This window comes from Hippocampus comes, unplaced genomic scaffold (genome assembly GCF_001891065.2).
Source record: "Hippocampus comes isolate QL1 unplaced genomic scaffold, H_comes_QL1_v1.1 scaffold2, whole genome shotgun sequence".
NCBI classification, from domain to species: domain Eukaryota; kingdom Metazoa; phylum Chordata; class Actinopteri; order Syngnathiformes; family Syngnathidae; genus Hippocampus; species Hippocampus comes.
Genome location: NW_017805139.1, coordinates 206738 through 224756, shown reverse-complemented (window position 1 = coordinate 224756; position 18019 = coordinate 206738). Strand labels below are relative to the sequence as shown.

At 40.3% G+C, this 18019-nt stretch overlaps 1 long non-coding RNA gene across 1 annotated transcript in view; it reads right to left on the bottom strand.

The window, feature by feature from the left end:
* Positions 1–2889: 2889 nt before the first annotated feature.
* The window catches only part of LOC109514298 (uncharacterized), a 22705-nt gene continuing 7575 nt past the window's right edge, over positions 2890–18019 (bottom strand). The window contains exon 3 of the long non-coding RNA XR_002167962.1: positions 2890–3062. This is a non-coding gene — a long non-coding RNA (uncharacterized LOC109514298). The remainder of the gene's footprint in view (positions 3063–18019) is intronic.

Here is an 18019-nt window from a genome sequence, read left to right as displayed (position 1 = left end):
CGCACCGAAACATATATAGCGACTTCAACAAGTGTTTTCATGATTGATCGCTAGAGTCCAAATCCGTATTATAGGTCTACCGAAAAAAAATAAGAAAAATGTTAATTTTATAAACAAATCGTAGTTTTTTTATGGGGCTCCAATCAGTGAAGGAATTCTTCTAGAACTAAATGTCCTGTGTAATGTAAGACCTTAATTGATATTTTATAGAAGCGATGTCTCTTAAACATTTGAAGTGGATGTTTCTAGTAATGATGTTGGTGACATAAAGATGATAAATTGACATTCAATTACAGCCAAGATGATCCCCACATACAGTTACCCTGTACAGTATGTTCACAACTCTCCTGTCAGTGAAACAAATGGTCACTCTTTCGTCATTTTGTCATTATTACTGTTACACACTCTCAAATTGATACTAGACTGAAACTTGGTTCTCGCTTCACCAGGCCCACCTACAGACAGAATTTGTGTCTCACTTAGGGAAGAGATCATTTTACAGTGACAAATCAATTTCTTACTTACCCTGTCAGCTTTCTCTTCAAAACAAGCTCAGGTTTTAGAGCGCAGATTATCATTAATCCACTGAGATCTGGACGCCGGCTCTCTTTCTATATTTCACTCATTTTTTCAAGTTTTTATTACACCGAAAGGTGACGCCAGAGTTTATTTTTTTCCTTTAAAATGGTGGTTTTCAAATTTGTCAAGGCAAATTTAGTGATGAGGTCAAAAGTTTGTGACTTGTGGACTTCTATTTAGCCTATGAGAGCGAAAATGTATTAAATTAAATCAATCTATCCATCCATCCATCCTTTTTCTGCAGTGCTTACCCTCACTAGGGTCGCAGATGTGTTGTAGCCTATCGCAGCTGACTTTGAGCAAAAGACAACCTAAACTGGTCACTAGCCAATCTCAGGGCAGATGTAGTCAAACACCCATTCACACTCACAATCACACATAAAATAAATCCATCTATTTACTTGAACCACTAATTCAATGGGTTGCGGGAAACTGGAGAAAATCCAATAGCGTAGAAGCATGAGACAAGGGGAAGTTTCGTAGTTATTAGTTTCTTTCTTCTTCTGCTCATGATTATGTTTCCACTTTTCAAACCCTCCATATAATATTGTTCAGTTATTCCCGTTTTTTCACGGCCTTCTGAATAAGGATTGTCAGTCAGCATGGAAAGATTACTCGCTTTGTACTTTTTTGATCATTTATTGAAGCGGCAGCAGCAACAGAGTAGCAGAAGCAGATAATAACCTAAAGTACACATAAATGCAACAAAAATGAATATATCTATCTTTATGCATCACAATGTAAATGTATATAATTGACATTAATTTAATACCTTCATCTTAACAATAACTTGAATAAATAATTTAATAAACTATAATTTTACACTATGTATTATTATCGTCATCATTATTCATCGTCTAAACGTAAGAAACTATACAACAGAAACATACCAAGTGGAATCGAACAAAAGGACTACAAGTTCCAACGGTCAAACCCGGAAGTGGAGCGCCGGCACGATTAACTCCAGCCGTAACGCAAATTACTCAATTTAAATATTCCAGTGCAGCCGGACAAACATGACATGACAACGATGCAAAAAATAACTAAATAAAGACACCGCTGTGATTGCAAGACTTTTGCCCACGCTGTTTAAACTGCCGATTGCGAACAGTAAGTAACTGTGATTGCGATGCGGCAAACATACATCACTACGGACCCAAGACTTCGCAAACAAACAAGCAAAGCAAGCGAGCACGATTGAATCTAAAAGATAACTATACATATCTGACAAAGATGAGCGCCGCGGTCACAAACGTAGCTCACCATTGGGCCATGCTGACGACGAAGTGAATGATTATTTTTTATTAAACGAAACAAGCTGCGATGCCGCTTTTTATAAGTCAAGCGAACGGTCACCTGTCAGTGGCAGCCCCGCCCCTCTTAAAGCCCCAGGTAAACTCAACAAATATCGACGAAAACTATCGATCCACTCAATCAGGGATGTCAAACTCATTTCACATTGCGGGCCACATACGGCCTCGGTAGATGTCAAGTGGGCCGGACCATTAAAATTAGACCATACACTGCTATAAATAACCAAAATAATATGTCTTTCCTTTGTTTTGGTCTAAAGAAGCACAAGAACATTCGGAAAATGTTGAAATTTAATGAATATATCTTTCACAAAACATTTCATAAAGCACCTTAGATTTCCTGAGACAAATGTGCAATTTACTTTTATCATTCACATACAGTATATGCATTGCAACTGATCCTACTGATTGTATGTACAAAGGCACAAAACTTAAAACAAGTAATTCGTATTGAAAAATATAGTCATGCATTTTAAGATTAAAAGAGATTTATAAAGAAAGGAGTTTTTAAGCCATTTACAGATGTGCATATAAAATCTAAATTTAATCCCTGCCTCCACGTTACAAACTAAGGAGAGTGCTATTAAATGTGTAAAGAATATTCACGTCCTTGACAGCGTCTGCTATGTTGGGTCTGTCTTAGTGACAGACTGAGACTACTGTCTTCTTCTCTGGTCAAAACAATGTTGTCTTCTACTCTGATCAAAACAGTGTGTGCCCTAGCGGATACTCCATGAATTGCACCTTATTAAAAATATTCATTCCGTGTCTTTTATGCATTTTTTCACTTTTAAATGATCCTGCATGCCTGATCGAACCTCCTTGGGGGGACGGTTCCGGCCCGCGGGCCATATGTTTGACACACCTTCACTAAGCGGTAAAATTATGACATTTTATATTCTAGATGGATTTCCAATAAAATACTGTATGCCCAAGGTGATTCATTTATTATTTTTTTTTACAAACAAATGAGCTTCACATTAGTCACCGAGGTGTAAAGGTTCACTTGCCTATCTTCCATGCAGACAGCATGGGTTCATTTCCTACTCACTACGAAGGTGAAAGTTGTTGGTCTCTTTCTGTGTCCTTGCGATTGACTGGCGGCCAATCCACAGTGTAGTGTGCCTTTCCTCGGAAGTCAGCTGGGATAGGCTCCTGCCTCTCAGGCGCCTGATCAAAATACACAGTGTAGAAAATGGATGGATATGCTTTATATGGTGAGAACATTACAGTATTAAAAAGCAACAAAGTAGGCCTTGTCAACACTCCGCCTTCACGTGTTTATTGTCAGTATAAAATCTAAAATGATTGTGAAGGATATCTAATTCAAATGTTCCAGGTGTTTTAAAATAAATCAGTTCAATGAACTACCTTCAACCTCAGCGGGTGAAACATTTAACCAATTTCTGTCCAACAGTACACACACAAAAAGAACTACGGTATGACAACATTGCACAGCAGATATGGTTCACCTTAAGTACTATGATTTGTGGGACTTTGGGTGGTCGCAATGAGAGCCAAAGCAGCTCTGTCCAGAAGCTGTCATCTGAAGGATAATAGAACTAAGACGCAAATCATTCATGTTGTCCCCTGTTAGAAAGAGGAAGGCAAGAAGATTTCCTCGAGTTGACCGCGTCCTTTCATCCATCCATCCATCCATTATCCGAGCCGCTGATCCTCATGAGGGTCGTGGGGGTGCTGGAGCCGATCCGAGCTGACTTCGGGTAGTAGGCGGGCTACACGCTGACCTGGTTGCCAGCCAACTATTCACATTCACAATCACACCAAATGACAATTTAGAGCAGGGGTCGGGAACCTTTTTGACTTAGAGAGCCATGAAAGCATCTTTTCACCATCTACTTTGTTGAAGGGTTAGCTTTGAGCTAATGACCGAGCAGACTGATTCAAAAGGGGGCGTTCACCTGTTTACCCAGCAACGGCCAACGTAGGCCAGTATCACCCAATTAAAATTGCTCCTGCCGCCTACTGCAGCCCTGAACAGGGACATGAGCAGTGAAAAATCGATGGATGGATTAAAACAAGTGAGAAGATTTTGTTTTATCTGCGAGCCAGATGCAATCATCAAAAGAGCCACACCTTGAACTAGTTGCCAGCCAATCGCAGGACAGGAGTAGACAAACAACCCTTCACGCTCACAATCACACCTGGGGACAATTTAGAGTGTACCATTAACCTACCATGTATGGTTTTGGAATGTTGTAGGAAACCAGAGTACCCGGAGAAAACCCACGCCGGCACGGGGGGAACATGCAAACCCCACACAGGAAGGGCAGAACTCGGAAACAAACCATGGACTTCTGCACCGTGAGGCGGCCGTGCTAACCAGTCAGCTGCCATGCCACCCAAGTTGACAACTGAAGTGTTTTTATTTATAGCTCTTTGCTGGCTAAAGTGCACAAAATGCAAATAGAAATGCTCCTCTGTTGTTTCAGCTTCAACATTAGGGTTACACCCTGGACAGGTCGCCAGTGAATCGCACATTTAACCAAACACCCATTCACATCTACTGACAATTGACCTTCCTTATATAATTTCGGAATGTGGAAGTAAGCTGCGGCACCAGGAGAAGACTCGCCCAAATCAAAGGAGTTACTTTGTGACCATTGTAAGGTCATTTTGACAGGGTCGCAATTGCCAGGGATCAATGCCATAACCTGTGGGTTGGAAGACGACCACTCTACCACTGAGCCATGCCGCCCCGCATGTTTGGGTCAAATGCTTCAGATGAGCAACAAGAATACCGATGTAATCCTTCAGTATCTCGATAAAAGTAACCTGATAACTTTATGTTTATAGATTTGATTGGGAGTCAACTAATACATAGGAAGTATGTGGTCGGGAATAGGTCACTTTCGCAGTAAATCCAGACAAAGCCTTCGTAGAAAGGGTTCTGTCAGTCGTCATCTGTACCTGTGGGTAAAAAACAAAAAACAAAAAAGGACGTTTCGCTTCTCTCACAGAAGCTTCGTCAGCGGTAGACAACCCTGAAGACTCCGTGAAGACTCCGGGAAGTTGCTCTGCGCTAAAAAGCTGAGCGTGGCCTATTTGAGGACTGGGTGGGGATGGTTAGTCACGCCCCTATGGTGAAGAGGCCCATTGATTTCTAAATTCCCTATCGTTGGGTCTTGATTAGGCCTATTGTTTGGGCTAGGGCTGAATAGCTACTTTCAGTTGGCCTGATCAGCATGTCTATGTCCCTTGGTGGTCAACAAGTTATTGTAAATAGGAGACAGGTTAAATCTGATACCTGCTTCACGGTTCAGAGAGGGTGAAAATTTTTTGAACAAAAATCGCTTCCTTTACTCCCCTTTCAAACCATCTCTTTTCTGTTCCTAGGATTTTTACTTGTTCATCTTCAATTGTGTGGTTTGTTTCTTTTAAGTGTGCGTATACTGCACTTTTGTTATCATTGTTTGGAACTTTCCTGTACGACTGAGAGCCTCCACAAGCATCAGACAAAGCCTTGAAAACAGACTAACTGGTTGTTTTTACAATGACTGTGAAAAGCTATCAAAACAATGGGCAAATGCCAGAGTAATTGAATGCGTATGATAGGCACATGCTGACATTTTCATGACTTGCTTTAATTTGAAAAGGAAATAAAGGCCTAACATTCAATTTTCAGACTCACCATGCAATGAAAACAAAATCTCCCAGGGAGAATGACTCAATATATGAAAGACACCTTTCCAGGAAGGAGTAATTAATTGAATCCAGCACATGTGAACCAGAGAAAAATATCATCCATTTTACCTCGAAACCAGAAAAAGTCATACTGTTTTCGCATCTGACCTACTTTGTTTAAGTTGACTTTTGTCGTTCTTTTGCACGTTGCCATGTTTGGACAGGTGAAAGAATGTAGCTCAACAAATTCAAAGCCACTTAATTTACATACCACATAGCCTAGTCAAGTTCCTTCGTGCTGTGAACAAGACAATGGCAACAATGTCGCTTGGTTTCGCATTTGGCAGAGCAATGTGCCCCCCCCCCATACACCCCCCAAAAAATCTTTTTTTTTCTTCCTGAAATGTTTGCGTTATAAATATACACAGTTTTCTCACACAGGAGCAAGAACTAAAACAGCCCTATATGGTCAATAGTGACTCATCATTGGAGATTTGGAGGACCCTTGACTCGCACTGCGTGCTAGCAGTTGATTCCACACTAATGGACGAATGCGCTGCCTTTCTGAAACATCAAATGGGAAAGGTGTGGTATAAAATCGACTCAGCCCACCTCCTACACTGTAAGCTTCCTTCTGTCACTCAAGCTTCACTCTGTTCTCTCAGGGCAAATACACTTCTATGTCAGAGCCAGCAAGTGTGAAGTGAGATTAGAAAAGGAGGGGATGAAGGATGATAACGGACAGGGAAGTGAAGAAAAACAAGCGTTATTTTGGTAGTGTATCACAGTCCGTGTAAAAAATCTGGGTTTGCGCATCAGCTCTCCACATACACTAATAGCCTTTGTTTGTCCTCAGGATATGTCAATCAAGTGCATACAATAAATGATGGACAGCTAGGTGACTGGAACCGGTGGATGAATTCCAAAGCCGTCCCTTTGAGCTGCCATTATCTTTCAGCGTCAGCTGCAGACCACAGGCCTACGCAGCATTACAGTGATCCCACTGGCATCTGGTATTCTCTTTGGAAATATGGACTGCACAGAATGACGCCTGCTACCTTTCTTTGACACATTATGTACAAAGGCGGCAAACAGAAGAAACACAGCATTCTACTTTGGTCGCCAATTTTGTTTTTAGTATCATTGACCTGATAATAATAATAATATATTTTATTTATAAGCGCCTTTCAAAACAGTCAAGGACACGATATGTATGCGAACAACAGACAGAAGGCATTGTATCGGTTGAGAGAGAATTGTGTGAGACATAATGTTAGATAGATACTGACAGTGGGTACTTTTGCTATTGCGTAACAGAAAAGCGCGCTTTTAAACTTTTTTCCAATTGAATGGGATATTAATGAGGGAATTTACCCACAACGACTTGTTGACAGACCTGCAGTATGCCTCTCCGCAAGGCATCTTAACCACTGTCATTTTTCATACCAAAAGAATGATACATGGTTGGGGCATGCCTTCAATTTGGAACACAAGTAGTTGGGTTTGCCACTCTAATTTAGGCTAGGACAGTCCTCAGCAAGCCTTTGAACCGATGATGCCTACTCGAAGTAAAGATTAATTGTGCTGACGGAATGCCCACCTCTGCAAACTTGCGTATTGTACATACATAATGTACAAGATCGATATAAATCACGCTGGCAGTCAGTACCTTCAGGTCAGTAATCCAATCTTTCTATTGTAATTTATAAGGATGCAAATCTCCAATTAAACGCAATTTCCCGCGTACTTGCTTGCCTGCCGAAAGTCTTCGTGCACATCTCCATCACTACAAATTGTCAAAGTCCACTTGAAACTTCTTCTCGAGTAAACTAATTAAAATATTTCCACTTATTTAGTATACCGGTGCTTGCAAAGAAAAGGCAACGCTAACTGCCAGTGTGGTCCATCGCAAGGGATTGTGAGATATATTACTATTTTTAGCACAAAGGTCGGGGCACCCTATATTTTGTATTTTATGGGCTTCTCTCGGTGTCTCTATTTGGAGAGGAAAACGCCATCACCATAAAATCCCTAATTCTTCGCAGAGTCACTCTAATATTTTCAGAGATGGGATGTGAGCATAAGTAAATATATCAACATAAATTTTGTACTTTTGATTGCAGTTTTCAGACATTGGGGGGACTTTTACTTCCCTACATTTAGACTGTTGCGGCACAATACGGCAAGTGAGGACATATTAGGACAGACATACTACATTAGTATTGGAAACTAAAGAGCCATTTGAACGCATTTCATATAAAAAAAAAAGAAAAAAGTCAGGGTGCCACAAACGCTTTGGACATCTAAAATGAAGATTGATTTTCCTCTCGGTTTATTAAATTTCTGCTGCAGAAATCCGTTGAACTGGGCAGACCATTCGAAGTGATATATTAGCCCATTCATCACATTTGGATGTGTCCATTGTATACGCCATAAAATTGTCAAATATTTGTAAATTTGAGTTGGCGTGAAATAATACAATCAAAATCTGTGTTTCTGTATTAATCCAGTGAATGATTGCTTGATGATACATCTCGAAAGAACCAAGTAAACGAGGCATCTTCACTAATAGCTTCACTTTGCCACATCCAATACAGCTGCGGTGTCGATGTACAAACAGAGAGAGTGTTTGACAACGATATGCTGTAGATGGTGTAGTGGTTCACGCTCCCGCCTTCCGTGGAGTTTTCAGCAGAAACTCAGCTTTACAGGTGCCATACCTGCTCTGCTGTTATTGTTCACATCCACCGTGAAACAATTATGGGTATAACTCCATAGGTGCTGTATGTACCAGCCCCTATTATTAGAATACGTTGACTGGGGAAATTACCAAACAAAGTGGTTGCCCTGATTTGTCGCATTGAGCATTATATGCTAGAAAATGGCAAGGGCACTAATGTGTGTGATGATATGTCATTCTTTGTCAAACAAGGAAGCATCTCTGGCCAGAAAGCCTGAATTCCGTTTTCTTTGTTTCTTGCACCCTTTTCTTTGTGCCCCCACCATCATTATTGTTGCTGCTGTGTACTGTGCAGAAGGCGCTAACAGAGAAACGTCACTTGGTATACAGATACACACATAGCAACTCCAACCTCTTTGTGTGCTCGGCTAATATTTACACTGAGTGGGCTGAACAGTATTGAGTTTGTCCATTCAAAATAATGTTTGACTAGTATTAGGACAACAGTAGGGGAACAGTGTCTGGGCAATAAGGCCAGAAGCCCTCAGGTTGTGGCCCAGATAAAAAAAAAAAAGGAGAAGACGGGGGTTGTTGGCTGATGGTGGCTTTCAGAGAAGTTAAACATTTCGTCATTGAGTCAATGTTTTTGTGCCCTTTGTTTGTCTTGGGAAAGATGTGGAGGTGTGGACATGTTTTGTGAGTCACAGTAATTAAAAATGGTTGGATCGCTTTTCCATTGTAGGCTCTTGAAGGAGCTGTTGTGCACATCTGTGAACTAACTTGTTTGACAAGAAATGCAAAGAAAATCACGCTAGACAAATCTTCTGCATTGAGTCGACACCTGACTGGAACCTGAAATTTTGTGAAAGCACTGCACTAAGAATTGTTTTTGACTGTGTGAAACATTAGCCCAAGTTTGTTTAGCTCGGGTTAAGTGTTTACAGTCTTTGAGTTCACTGTCCATAGGTCTGCTATTATCCTCATCTGGAGCAGGTCGTAAATGCTTGCAAACTGGTTAATCAGTGTCTAGGATTCAAGTGGAAAGCCAACAGACGGTGTGCATGTCGTTGCTCTGCACTAAAACAACCTGCTCATTTTTCCACTACCCTCTAATTGGATGGAGTCACGACCGAGAAGAAAAGAAATTCATGTTTCAGTCAGTAAATTTGGACATGAAGTTAGACTAATCAGCATTATTTTTTCTCATCAAAAACATTCCAAAAACTGCAGGCAAAATCAATTTCACTATTATAGGTGAATGTAAGGTGGCTTTTTAAGACACTGATATTCGTTGTTCGTACTGCCATCTGCTGGTAACAAAATTAAATATTTTTTGTTGTTTTTTTTTTACTGCACTAATGTTGGTTATAACATTGTTTTACACTTACTTCACTTGTCCATCTTTCTCTCGGTTAAGTGTAGAAGTTTTAATAATTAATACTTTTATATATTCTTACCTCTTCATAGTATTGAGAATCATTGAGGTTTGCAAATCAAGAGACCCCATTATTGGTAAGAGAGACACAGGAGGATAGTGACACATTTTGTTTGAACAAGTGTCTCTGTGCTCGAGAACAAAAATGTTGACATTTGAGACCGATATTTATATGCTATAAATGACATACAGAACTTCGACTACACAATCACAGATTATGTAAATTGATGTCAATTGCAAAGAGGTATATGCATGTTGCAAGTACCCCAGTACCGGGGAGAGTTGTAACACTACTTGGAAATAGATGGAATAATTCAATGATTATGCTTCGTAAAGATCCGTCGTGATAAATGTATGGAAACACTGTAATGGATAATAAAGAAGGAACCATAAACTTGTAAGACTCAAATAATAATAATGAATAAAAAGTGTAAATTAAAAAATGAAAACAAATGATACATTTAAAAAAATAATATAAACATGAGATTAATTAAATAAAGAATAATCAAGTATAATTTTTTTTAAGAACAGTTAAAGCCAGTCAACCATGAAAAAGCTTTTTAGCATTTAGCTTCAAAGCTAGCATGAATGCAACACATCAAATTAAACGAGAGAAGTGACTACTTGAGTTTATGAAAATGAAACAATTGTATTGACAACACAATGGAAACATGCAAAAAATATTTGTGATGAAAATGTGTGTCTTCTTACCTGAAAAAGTAGTTTTTGGGCACCAGAACAGACAGTGGTGTGGTCATCACTCCATAACAGGGAACATACAGTGGACGCCGCAATCTGTGTGATTTGATTTTTACAATGTTTCAGAAAGTTTGATGTCCACGGTTGTCATGTTTCTGCGGAACTCAGAATCTTTCTGCCTGCGCCGATCAAATTCACCAAAATTGCATTAGTCTATCTGCACAGTATTTGGTTGTGGTCCAAGGATGCGTATAATATGGATTTACATTCTGTCACCAAATCGTCACTGGGCTATCTTCAAGCGCACACACACACACACACACACACACACACACACACACACACACACTCACACACACACACACGTTACTGACTTCCAGATGTCACTATGAATGTCTCCGTCAACGGAAACCCAAAAAATCCATTTTTATCAGGGCAGTGTTTGCAGTTTTGATATTCAGAAAAGCATAGCTGTGTTTTATGACACACTAAAGTCTGCAAAATACTTTAACAAAAATACTTTGGCGGGTTGTCATTTGAAAGACATTATTGATACTAGATTACAGACACAGTAGAGACTATAAGAGAAAAGAGAAGTATTTTGCCAAGATTCATACATGTTTAAAACATTTTTAAAAAGTGACCATGGCAAACCCTGTAATCTGTACATGTGAAACAGTTTCGTGAGTGGCATTCTTTGACAACATACCACACAGGCACCCATTAGCACACTAATTAATTAACAGAGCGAACAGCAAACAAAAAAGAAAAGCTCAGTGCACTGGAACACACACAAGCTGTAAGTGCAGCAAACCACTTAATTAGCCTGTTAATTAAGTTAGTAGCCTGAGGAGGAGCAAATTGTACAAATGCACCTGTGAAACATGATTTCAACTGAGGCATTACCGTATTTTGAAGGACCTAAGAATTAAGTACTTTTTTTTTTTTAACATCCTGGCAGATCATTTGTTTGACATTATCTTAGCCTGCGGATTCATTTCATGACACAAATATTTTTCTTTAGGAAGGAAGCAGGAACCATAACTTCAAGTCATGAAAGCAGAACGGGCATGGACTCCAGACCGGTTTTTATTCCTTTAGTGACCAGGATTGAAACCTCACTTTAGGTAATTAATTATAAAGGCTAACAAACTTTTATACTGTTAGGTGAAGATAGCCCATCGCTGTTTTATGGGAATTTGTGCTGTGCAATATGGAAAAAAAAAATTCATCACGATAGAAGCCATTTCATATCATCATACACCACAATATATTTTCAGTTATTCTATTAAAAAAAAAGTGTACAACATACAAGTGATGGGAAAACAAAGCTTCAAATTTGCTTCATGAACCAGTTGTATTTTTGACTCTTCTAGATGGCATGGTTGGTTTAAGTGAAGGGGTTTAAGAATACAAATTGTTGTGCTTTCAGCACAAGGTTGAACAGTGAAGCTTCATTTTCTCATAATTACAACATACAATGATGGCTTCCCTTTTCTCACTTTAGTTTGAAGTGACATTAGATAGATCTAACCCATGTATTTTGGGGTACTCAGTATCTGTCAATTACAGGGTTAATTTGGGGGTTGTTTTGGGTTATAGGCATTAGTTGGCTTCTTTTGGGACTTTTCTTTAGTTGTCACTGCATGGCTCAGGGTGTTGGGGTATGTGATTGTGTGTGTGTGTGTGTGTGTGTTTTGGTGTTTGTGGGGGTGTGTGTGTGTGTGTGTGTGTGTGTGTGTGTGTGTGTGTGTGTGTGTGTGTGTGTGTGTGTGAATAGGAGACTCAATACCTTCTTGAGCATGGTCTAACAAAATCTAGCTCTAGTCCATGGAGGAGTCCCTGTCTCCTTGTGCCGAAACCTGACTCAACGTTTTGGTTCTGCACTGACTACCGAAAGGTTAATAACCTAACGGTAGCAAATTCATTCCCGCTTCCTTGTACTGATGACTGAATTATTACAGTTGGTTCAGCTTGTTATGTGTCCAAGTTTGATCTGTTAAAAGGATATTGGCAAGTTTGCCTTTTGTAACACCAGATCAATTTCGACAATATACAGTGATGGTGTTTGGCCTGAAGAATGCACTGCCTTGTATCCCCAAAAATTGGTAAACACAGTTTTGGGTGATGTTCCATATTATATCTCAGATATAGACAATGTAGTGATACATTCCAGTGAGTGGGAAAAGCACTTGCATACCCTGAGAACCATCGTCCAGCAGCTGAGGCTTCGCTCACCATTAACTTGGATAAGTGTGAATTTGGTAATGCATCTGTTACGTACTTGGGAAAACAGGTGGGTGGTGGAAAAGTGTGGCCCCTGGCAGCCGAGACAGCAGCTATAAATTCCTTTGCAGTGCCTACCACCCGTTGAGAGTTGCGCCGCTTCCTGGGAATGGGGTATTATAGAGGGTTTTATAAAAACTTCTCCACAACAAACAGCTCCCCTGATGGACTTCGTCAGTCCAAAACGTCCATTTCTGTGGAACGAACTGTGTGACAGAGCATTTGAAAACTGCAAGGCTCTGCTATGTAGCAAACATGTTTTGAGCGCTCCAGATTTCACTCGTCCATTTACGTTGGAGGTCGACGCCAGTTGTACAGTATCTGGGAGGGTGCAGTTTAACTACAATCTGATGATGAAGGGTTGGATCACTGGGTGCATATTTTTCAAAAAAAAAAAAAAAAAATCAACAGAAGTCAGAAAAAAATATTCGACCATAGAATATGAGACCCTGGCTCTCCTTTTGTGGTCCAGTTTTTTATGTATATGTTGGCTCTATTGTCACAACAGTGATTGTATATATGGACCAGAATCCACTTATTTTTATTCACCAAATGTACAATCACAACTGGTGGTTAATGCGATGGTCGTTGTCCCTCCAGAATTATGACCTCGTTATCAAACAGAAAAAGGGGGAAGCAATGTGTTTGCCGATGCCCTGTCCCGGTGTGAACAGTAGTGAGATCTTTTTTTTTTTTTTTTTTTTTAAATATAGTAATCAAGTTTTTGGTCTATATTGCTCTGTTACTATTGCCTGCGTTTTGATGTTAACTTGGGTTGTATGGATGGGTTAGTCCGGATGTACTTATTTTTAGGGGGAAAGTGTTACGGCCAGAGGTACATTCCTGCTAAAATTCAGGTGTTTATGGTTGTTCCCCCCCGCCCCCCCCTACTGGCTTCTGTTAGAATTCACCTTGGGGTTATTGGACGCCCTACTATGGGCTGTTCGACCGGTGTCAGAGTTTGGTCCCCATTGCCAGCAGGAGGTCAGATTCTTTTCCGGTGAAGGTTGGACTTTGCTAAGGCAGCCCTTTGTCATGGAGTCTCTTCATTACCTTTATGGACAGAATTTCTAGGAAGCAGCCAAACTTCCAGCATAGCTGGTCTCAGTACAGTATTACATCTCTGCTTTTCCCAGATGATGTGGTACTGTTGGCTTCTTCAAGCCGCATCTTCTATCTCAGTGGAGCGGTTCGCAGCTGAGTCTAAAGCGGTTGGGATCAGCAACACAACTCCCAATCTGAGACCGTGGTCGTCAGTCGGAAAAGGGGAAAAATGAAAGTGAAAAATACTGATACTTTCTTTTTGTGGATTAGGAATGAATTCAAGAATAGAAAGTACTTTGCTCAAACAGAACTCTGGGCACACGCAGGGCAGAGTGCAGCTAATGGTGTGATACGTCGAAAAATGGCAGGAGTAAATGAGTGTTAATGGCAGCCACTGCACTTCCACGAGTGTATGATGGTGCAAAGATATGATAACTGAGCGTGAGCAGTTAACATGTTCATTTGTGATGAACTGGAGCTACTGCAGTAGAGGACCAAACCACAAACCTCATTCACAACTAAATGAGTTACTACTAAAAAAAAAAAAAAAAAAAAAAAAAAACCAGACACAATCATGAGCATTACTATTTGAGGTGCAAAGAAATGCAAAAGACAGCTGGGATAGGCTTCAGCACGCCCGCAACCCTTGCGAGGAGGCAGTTCGGATAATGGATGGATATCACCAATAAAATTGTCCAGGAGGGAGAAACCAAACTGTGTAAGTTCCAAAATAATACAAGCTTTGCAAGTTGGAATTGATGTCTTTTGAATAAACAAGCGGATATTTGCATTTTAAAACAGCCACACATTATGTGCAGTGACGGCTTTATGGAAATCATTAGTTACACACTTCCTTGCAATTATTTTTGCTAGTTAAAGTCACACGTGGACTATGATAGGAAGGCACCAAGAGCGAGGCTACAGTCTTTATGAGAATCACTCAGCCAGAGCGCAAGATAAAGCATTGCAATAACTTATTTAAAAAAAAAAAAAAAAAAAAAGCCCAGCCGGCTAATTAACATTGTGAATTCAACCAGAAAGCCTCTGTTCCTCTGATGGGTTTAATTGCGCTGATGTGTGGGCCACAATTTAACAGCTCATACACAGAGCTGCCGTGGCTCCCATAAATGACAATATTTCCACCCCCAAAGACTGACATTAGTTTGTAGCATAATTGACTTTAGCTTTACCTGAGCTCATGTGGTGATTTAATATACAGTACTTAAATTAGTTTTTTTTTTTTTTGCTCCCTAGGTTGATTATAAAGAACTGAATTAAATTGGCCAGTGTGCTGATTACTTATGAAAATATGCTCAGCCCTGTTCAAGGGTAAAACAGTTGGTTCACACTGTAAAGCAGATGAATAAACATTCTCGCAGACATCCACACAGCACAGCCAATTCCCAAAATAATAAACTGCAGCATCAAGCTTGTATTTAAACACGTAGCTGAACACACACGTTTTCTGACTAAAGTCGTCGCATGAATCAATGCATTTAAATTGAAACACTATAACAACAGGCTTTCAGAAGGGAAAACTCTGAGGTAATGTTGTTTTGGTCAAATGCTTTAGAAGGGTGTGGATAACTGAACAAACAAGCAATTAAGTGTTTAACATATACAGTAGACCCCTCTTTTCGTGACAAGCATAAATCCTGTGTGGGGTGTACACCAGTGGCGGATGCTGGTCTGTCAAGGAAGGGAAGCTCAATTTCGGCCTACATCATAAAATGTGTCCGTTTATTTATACATGAATTCTACTCTCCGTTCCTTTTCAAGAAAATGATCTGTGACCCTGTCATACCAACAAGGCATCTTTTCCAGGGTCTTAACTGTGGTGATATAAGTCAGTCTGCGAAGACAAGCAACTACAATAAAACACAACAACAAGAAATAAAATATTAATCTGTCGCTAGTCGTTTTCAACAAAGGGAGTGTCGCTAAGATGATTAGAAGAAGTCTCCAGTTCAACTCAGAACCGAATGAGAATTGAAAAATGCTCCCACGAATGCCTACACCAAAAGATTGGCGATTGACTCATTTCGCTGTCAATCAAAAAGAGATTCAGCCTCAGACAGCTCATCCAATCATCATGCAGAAAAGCTCAGCGTCCGGTCCAGCCCATAAATGCCCACTGTCCATAGACTCCCAGAGACGCTGAGCGTCCGATGGGCGGGACAAAACCAGCATTTATCCAATGACTCATCTCATTTCAATAATAAGAAGCTGATTCATAAAAAAAGTTGAGCGCGTTGTAGCGTATATTTAGTCAATAACATGTACACACAATTGTATGTACACACATATATTTGCTTACTTATTTTTTGACATTTTAGGGGAAGTTGAGCTTCCCTTGCAGTCTTAGAGCAATCGCCTCTGGTGTACACAGAGGCAGATTTGATCTGATTTTGGTCATTTTGCAGGCAAATGCAGGCTGGCAGATCTGCGAGTAGGAGGGCTGTGCCACGAGAGTGGTCACAGCAAACTTCAATCATGGCCACTCAAAGAGCCTCCTTTCATTGCCTTTACATGCGGTGCACAAGTCGCGCACTACACTACACTCTTGACAAGGCAAAAGCACATCAGTGGCGTGAAGTGGGCACTTCAAGACCACACCCACGTCATGGGCCATTTTTAGAATGAAAGCCTACTAAATTACTATTGCCTTGGCATCAATGTATAATTTAGTCAACTTTTTTATGTTAGTCTTTGCGTTGGTCTTTGTTAGGTTATGACTATTTTTGCAGCTTTCTTGACAAATCTAAATGGCAGTGCACACACAAATTAAGCAGTCACCGGAGGCAGAAACAAATCCCAAATCTTCCCCAAATTACCAAAGAGTCGTATGAGTATCACAAAGTGCATGAGAGAAATAGAACAAAAGAGGGTGCTAACTGTGGGCTCATGTGACGTTCCGGTACGCTGTAAAAAGTCCCGGTACGCATACCGGTATATTGTGGAGGAGGTCAAATTAATAATTTGACCTCCTCCAAAATTATAAAAGGTATAAGCTTGAAGTCTACATGCGGTTTTTAAGTCAGATTCATAACTCATACAAGACAAATACCTCTGCCACTAAAAAGTGTTGTCGAATAAAACTTAAAATAAAACTGGGTGAGTTGTTGTCAAGCTAGTCATTAGCCATTACGCTTTGAGTCAGAGCACAGGCCTTCTTAGCAACTGAAAGCAAAATGAAATGTGTAAATGTCATTTCATTGGCAGGCAGCCAGGCACTTTTCTGCATTCAATCTGATTTACAGCTTTGTGATTATTACATTGATATCATCACGAGCAAAAGAAAACGCAAAATATAATCAAGCCTTCAGATGGTCACTGAGATGAGATTTGATGATATTTAACCTTTGATACATTTCCTCCCCAGAAAGTATTTTCTAAATTCCAAATGTTATGACTTTGGTGGCTTCCACTGTGCATTTTTTGTAGGTATGAGCTCGGAGTAGAGTACTTGAAATAACCCAAACAAACCTGAAGAACATACGATCTCCACACGGAAAGTCCTGAACCAACACAGTTGAACTCAGAACATTTGTGTGAGAGGGGGAGGTACGAACTCACAAACTAACTAATTAACTAACAGTATTAACTTCCACTGCGCTGTCAATTATTCAATCGAATTTGATCAAGATAAGCCATGCCTGTTTTCCCTTGACAAAGAGAAGACTGCAGTGTTAAAAGCATTGTAATGCCTCTGTGCTGTTAAACAGCGGGCCAAACAGAACAAGTGCTTTTTATTGCATTGCATCTCATCAAGCACTTGATCTGCCATATAAGTGACTTTAATTGCTGCCAGTGCCTGACCTTCTCTACAAACCTCCGCGTTAATCACCCTCCACTTATTTCAAATGACCACATAGCTACATGTACAGGCAGAGAGATGCAAAGGGAGAAATATAAACTATCATAGGCGCATGTAGTGGATTCCTGTCTTCAAATCTCTCACCAATATTCAATAGTCAGGTAACAAGGCACAAGGTTGCCCAAAGTTGCGTCCTTCCATGCAATGATGTGAGCAGAAGGAAGGCGAGCAACCTTCCCTGTCGTCAGAGTGTTTCTAAAGACTCCATCAAGCGTAGTAAGCCCCAACACAAGGGCTTAGTTTTCGCTATCAGGGGCTGAGCTACTGCTGGAGACGGGGATTTCATGTTCACTGTGACAGCAGATCATAGCAAAGCAGGTAAAAAAAAATCTTCCACTATCTGGATGTAATTCCTCTGCTCTCACAACAATCACATCCTTGCTGCAATCTGTGTGTATGTGTGTGTGTGTGTGCGCGTGTGTGTGTGTGTGTGTGTGTGTGTGTGTGTGTGTGTGTGTGTG